This window comes from Poecilia formosa, unplaced genomic scaffold (assembly GCF_000485575.1).
Source record: "Poecilia formosa unplaced genomic scaffold, Poecilia_formosa-5.1.2 Scaffold2480, whole genome shotgun sequence".
In the NCBI taxonomy this organism is placed as follows: Eukaryota; Metazoa; Chordata; class Actinopteri; order Cyprinodontiformes; family Poeciliidae; genus Poecilia; species Poecilia formosa.
This window is the reverse complement of record NW_006802419.1, coordinates 289-7,314: the sequence shown is the minus strand read 5'-3', so window position 1 is coordinate 7,314 and position 7,026 is coordinate 289. Positions and strand designations below refer to the sequence as shown.

Genomic DNA, 7,026 nt, shown 5'->3' with positions numbered 1-7,026 from the left:
GGGGGGTGGGGGGGGCGCCGATTTATGTTTTCGCATCCACCTGAATAATGTGCAGTTGCGCCACTGGTTTTAGATTTGATTCAAAGGAAGCAACAGTTTCTAAGCATCTCAGGTTTTCAGGGAGTTTGTTCCAGAGTCGGGGAGAAAAGAAACTAAATGCTTCTTGAAGAGTCTTTGATGAGCTGCAGGGGTCTGGTGGATTTGTACTGTATCAACAGTCTAAACTACTGAAAATAAAGACATGCTCCAGGCTTCCTGTGCCCTGTTTCAACAAGGAACATTTTATTCTGCAAAAAAATTAGATAATGGTCAGTTCAATTTAGCAACACGTTTTCTGTGATTGTCAAAATCTAAATCCGTGTCCAAAGTGACACCGAGTCACCTCACATGATCTTCAGCTCCAGTGAGTCCAGTTCACTACTAATACTGAGAAACAATGGTTTCTGCCTTTTCTGTATGAAGTTAGAGGAAATTCTAACCCAACCACTCAGTCATATGGAGACGCTGATCAGTGAGGGAAGTCGACTATAGTTATATGGTGAAAAAATATATAATGTTGTGTTGGTAACACTTTATTTGATGGAGTGTATAACACTGACATGAATGACACTGTACTAAACATGATATAACACCTGTTAGGAACATAAAGTAGTCTTTATGTTCCTAACAGGTGTTATATCATGTTTAGTACAGTGTCATTCATGTCAGTGTTATACACTCCATCAAATAAAGTGTTACTGTTGTGTTTCATCAGCACACAACGTAATGGTAGAAAATGTTGTAGTACTACTGAGGATCAGATGGATGTTAATAGATACATCTATCGATACTTGAGGAAACCTATAATTGATTTTTGCTCATCAAGATTTGAAAGTATCAAATGACACTAAGTAATTCCAGTTTAGCAAAGATGATCTGAACCAGTTTAGACCCAATTTGACTTTAAAACTGGGTATTTTGGATGCAAACAAGAAAAATTACTTTTACGTTCTACCACCAAAAACATAAACGTGGAGTTTGCTTTGTATAAGTGGAGGATCAGTGATGCCACAGATTTTAATCTCTTCTAAGGGAACTTGGTTGAAAACATCTGCATGTGGAATAAACATGAGCACTGGGACCTCAACATGTTCACCTGCACATCAGTGGCTCTTGTCCTTTTAGAGAGACTGATGGACTTTAGTTTTGATGTTGTTAATCAGAGTTCAGTCATCAGTCCGCTCCACTGTTTGTAAAGGGGTGTAAGTTGGAGTCCCCCCTTTCTTTTGTCAGATGCTTTTGTTGATTGTTGATTCTATGTTGCATGACTTTGTGTTTTTGTGTTTAATGACGTAAAGCACCTTGAAATGCCTTGCTGCTGAAAAGTGCTATACAAATAAAATTTGATTGATTGATTGATTGATTAGAATCACAGGATGACGCAGGTCGTTTGGTAATCCTTTTTCAGATCTTCTACTTCTTTGTCATGCTTTCTCCTCAAATCTTCTATTTCTTCTTTGAGCGTTTTCTCTTTGAGCTGAGACAGCTCCCCTAACAGGTTGTATTGCTTACTGTGACTGTTTTTTGCCTCTTCCATTTGTCTTCTATGCTTCTGTTTCAGTTCCAGTAATTCCTCCATGTGTTTTTCCACCAGAGATGTAAAATCCTTGGTGTATTTCTGCCTGAACTCATTGAATTCTTCAGCCTTTTTTCTGGCTTCTTCTTCATATTTAGTTTTTATGGCTTCCAGTTTTTTCTCATAAGTTTCCTCTAATTCTTTTCTCTCTCCCTCTTCTTGTTCCTTTCTGATGCGATCTTCTTCTTTACTTTTTATCTGATCCTTTTCTCTTTCAAGCTCATATTCCTCTTGAAGTTTTCTGAGTTTTTCTTGCTCCTGCCGACGTCTCTCTTCGTTTTCTTGATGTCGTTTTTCCCACCATTCATTTCTTTCCCTCTCCCAGTTTTCTCGTTCCTTTTGTATTGCTTCTTTGCTCTTCTTCAGCTCTTGATCAGTACTTTCCTTTTCCTCTTCTTCTGATTTTATTTTCTTCTCAAGATCTGCTAGTTTTTCTTCCCACTCCTTTTGTTTATGTTCCCCTTGCCTCTTTCTCATATTGTCCTCTTCTTCTCTCATTTCTTGTTCTTTCTTTCTCTGTTCTCTCTCTTTATCTATATTTTATTCCATATCTTTAAGTTGTTTTTCTCTCAGTTTTCTCTCTGTTTCCATTTCTGCTCTTTGCTCTTCCATCTTCTTTTCCATTGCTTGTATTTTTTCCTGATGTTTTTGTTCCAGCTCTTCTTTCTTTTTCTGCATCTCTTCTTCCTTCTCTTTCAGGATTCTCTCCACCTCCATCTTTATTGCTGACTCAGCTTCCCAGAACATGTCGTTGGTGTAACACCCTCCACCGTTTTCAGTGACCACTGAGTCAACCTTCCTCAGCAGCTCCCTAACCTGGGAGCGATCCTGTGGGGCATTATTGTTAAACACATGGCATCTTCCCCCACAGTCATGGATCAGTTTTTTGACAAAGTTATTACAGTTATTTTCAATGTAACTCTCAAAACTTTCCCCCTTTAAATCATCCTCTCTGGTGAACGTAACAATGATGAAATTTTGTGAATTCTTGCCAAAGTATTTCTTGATCAGATCAACAGTTTCTTTTTCCTCGTCAGTGAACCGTCCGATCTGCAGGACCAGCAGGATCACATGGGGTCCAGGAGCCAACATGCTGATGCAGTTCACCAGTTCCTGTTCCACTTCATTGTTGGACAAAGTCGTATCAAACAAACCAGGCGTGTCGACAACAACAACGGGCCGACCATCAACTTCTCCCTTTGCTTTCTCACAAAACTTGGGGACCGACTTTCCACTGGCTTTAGATTTAAAATACTCTTCACCTAAAATGGTGTTTCCTGTTGCGCTCTTTCCACTGGCAGTTTTCCCAATTAGCACCATCCTGAGACATTCCTTACTCAACTCTCCAGGCTCGTTTCCCATTTTATTCTTCTTCTTGATCTTCTGCAGTTCAGCTTTTAGCTCAGCATTAAACCTTTCCTGTCCTATAACCCTCTCCATCTGAGCTCTGGTGAACATATCCTTTGTATAGTCTTTGGACTTAAAAAAGTTCTGATGTTCCACCGTCTCCATCAGTCCTCTGATCTGCCGTCTGTCTCTGATGTTCAGAACTAAATATCTTCCTCCACAGATCTGGAGGAGATCCTGGATGTCCTTGTTCTCTATAAAGTTACCAACATCAGGATGTTCAGGATCTGTGGTGAAGAGGATGATGGTGAAGTCATTGACTCTGGAGCTGAATGTGTCCTGGATGGTGTGTAACTCTCCCTTGTCTTCATCAGTGAGGGGACCCACAGGTAGGACCAGGATGAAGGCGTGGACACCCTCAGGGTCACAGAGGGAGACACACCTGAAGGATTCCTCCATCACTTCCTGCTGAGCTTTTCCACCCAAGGCAGGCAGCTCCACCAGAGAAACCTGACGTCCAAACACCTCTCCCTGCTTTCTGACACACTGTGAAGGAAGATCCTCATGACCTAGAATGGCTCTGGCTGCTGACGCCTTCAGTGGGTCACTGGGACCAAACAGAACCAGGTTCAGAGGTTTTATCTGTTCATGTTGAGATCTGCTGGTCTTTTCTGAGAATGTGAGAAATGTTTCTCCATTTATATCCACAACATTCTTGATCTTCTGCATTAATGTTTCTTGATCTTCGTTAAACATAATGTAGTGTCTTCCACCACATTCTTCCAGAAGTTCATTAACAGAGGGATTAATTTCTTCGTCATGAGTTAATACAACCATGGCATGTTTGAAAGGATATTGATGAAACAAACTTAAGACAAACTTCAGTGTTTTCCTGTCCTTCTCAGTGAAATCTGAAGGCTTTACTAACAGCAGCAGAACATTTGGTCCAGGAAGGCAAAGCAGCACACAACTCTGTATTTCTTCTACTAAAGCTTCGACTGAGAGACTGAAGATGTCAGGAGATTTTACAACTTTCACTGGTTTTCCTCTCCTCTCTCCATGAGCCAACTCACTGTGCTTGGAAGGGTTAAGTTTAAAAAACTTTATATGCTTTTTATTCAAGATGGCGTCGCAGAGGGATTTCTTCTTGACCTCACTTTTTCCAAACATCACAATCCTGAATCCATCTGAAAAAAAACATGTATATTTAACTCATGCAATCTCAATAAAAACTTTAAATATTGAACTTTGCGCCATGCTTTGTTTTTTACTCTCAAAACAACTGTGGGGGATAAATGTATGCCAAAAAAACATCCCACTTGTTTTTTCCTATTTTTATGATGTTCTTTAGTTTGATTTGCTCAAAATGTTGGCATGTTGTGTCTGCACACCATTAACTGGAATGCAAAGACATCTTCAGATCTGAAAGTCAGAGGGGAGTTAACTACAACTACCCGCCCAGAAACTGGGTATGCAGCCCCAGTAATGAACGAACCATCTGAGCTGAACGAGGCAGCAACTGACCTGAGAGAGAATCATGGCCCGAATGAACACCAGACGCCAACTACAGCTGCTGAGTGAAGTACCATCAGAAAATCTCATTGAAGATGTGAATGCAGCATTGAGAACGATCCCTACCAACACCATAACTGAAACCAATGAACTGTTATACAACTCAGCATCAGTGATCCTTGAAATGCTTGGCTATAAGAGCAACCATGAGACCCAATATCCATCATGGAAAAGACGGTTAGAGGCTAAGATCAAGATAACAAGGAGGGAAGTGAGATAACAAGGAGGGAAGTGAGCCAGCTGTCAGAGCTCCTAAGGGGTGCAATGAAAAGATCAGTACGCAAGAAGTACAGCCAGATGCCCATACCTGACCTGACATGATCCATGCCTACTGGCTGAAGAAACTCACTGCCCTCCATGAGCGACTGGCAGCTCAACTGAACCAGCTGCTACAAAATGGGACTCATTCAGTCCCATTCAACTATCGGCCGATAACCTGTCTCTCTACAACATGGAAGCTCATGTCAGGCATCATAGAGGGTAAGATAAGCGGACACATAGATAAATACATGAGCACTCACACACTACCAAAAAGTCTCGCATACTCCAAAAAAAAATAGCCACGCACGCTCAAAAAATACTCACGCACATTCAAAAAAATACTCAAATTGCGTATACAAACACTACTAAAATGTCACACACACACAAACGTTCACTTTCTCGCTCACATACACAGACGTTTATCTCTCACATACACAAGACTAAAGTTGAACACACACACACAGTACTAAGACTCGTTTTTTGTATGTGTGAGAGCGAGACTTTTTTTGAATGTGTGAGAGTTGTCACGGAAGAGGCGGGGCATAATTTTTGGCTCAAACTGCGCATGCGTAGATCCTAAACTATAAGTTTCCATTTTTGACTCACTGTATGTTGTATTACTTAGTATATTTGTGCTATATATATTTTAAATATATATAGAACGTTTAACTTTCTTGTAGATTAAATGTGCTATAGAAATAAATGAATTTGATTGATTGATTAAAAATAGCAAAATTGCTGTAGTACAATCTGTCCACTGGGTGCCAGCATAACTCTAGATGACCTAAAAAATAATGTTTAATATCTCAGAAACCAAAACTGCACAAACGAACATTTTAATGGCACAAACCTGCAGAAACGGAGCACTAACCATTCAGACTATTTGCTGAATTTTTTGACGTGGGTGGGGTGTCAGCTTCACACAGCTGTGAAAATCTGTTCCCCCTGTGACGGGAGCGCGCATTGCAGCCAGAGACGCGGATCCGGTGAATCTGACCATTTTCACGGCGCTTCTGATCGATTTCTCGGTAAAAACTACTCATATGATCATGTCAATGTGTAACTTTCAGTTTAATCGGCAGCTATCAAAATAAAAATACATACATAAATAAGCGAGGTCTGGTGTGGAGGTCTTTTTTCGCTGTTTTGTGTTATTTTGAAAGCGAAGAAAATCGATCTTTTTTCAGCTTTTGTCTCGTAAGCCTGACAAATAAAAGTCAGTCAACAAACACAGGTTCCCAACACGTAGTGTGCATTTATAATTTTTCATTTCTGATGAAGGAGGAAGGAGATTAATATACCTGCAAGATCTTTTACTTTGTTTTCAAAATATTTGCACTATGTTTGACATTTGTCCTTAACATAGTTTAATATAAGGTAGCTATTGAAAGATAGTTTCAATATATTTATATATTTTTAAAAGCACAAATATACTAAGTAATAGAACATACAGTGAGTCAAAATTGGAAACTTATAGTTTAGGATCTACGCATGCGCAGTTTGATCCAAAAAATTATGCCCCGCCTCTGCCGTGACAACTCTCACACATTCAAAAAAAGTCTCGCTCTCACACATACATAAAACTATGGGGTTCCATTTGTATCAAAAATAAGTAGATGTCATATGTGTAGATGTGTCGTTGCTATGTGTCGTTGGTCTATGTCGTTGGCCTATGTTGCATGTAGATGATGCATATGCGTTCGCTGCATATGTGTTCGCTGCATATGTAGATGCTGCATACGTCTATGTTGCATATGCGTTCGCTGCATATGTGATGAACGTCGTTGGTCCATGCTGTTGGTTCATGTCATTGGTCCTTGTCGTTGGTCCGTGTTGCTATTGCCTGTTTTTTGTGCCATTAAAAAGTCCTGAAGTAGGTCATGTATGATCAAATTGTTTATTAGATATTACAGAAATGTTGGTCTTTCAATATCAGTGGTTTCAATAAAATTGTTTTCGAAATGTTAAGTTTTCTACCTCATATTTTCTTTAGGCATTAGTCAGGGCAGGTGACAAGGTCAAGGGGTCCTGGCCCAGTGAAGGGGGCGCTAAATTTCTTTTTAAATCTGTGATATATCTTCATTTTAAGAAGAATTTTCACTGTTGGCATCTATTTGAACTTCTCTCTTTTATTTGCTTCAGCGCACCTCAGAGTTTTAAACAAATTCTGTAGTTTTCGGCGTACTTCTAAATCTGCTCCTTAGTCGAATCTTTTTGGGTCTTCTACTGCC

General features: G+C 39.9%; 1 pseudogene; it reads right to left on the bottom strand.

The window, feature by feature from the left end:
* Window positions 1-44: 44 nt before the first annotated feature.
* On the bottom strand, window positions 45-4,178 carry LOC103133271 (GTPase IMAP family member 8-like; annotated as a pseudogene).
* Between the last annotated feature and the right edge of the window lie 2,848 nt (window positions 4,179-7,026).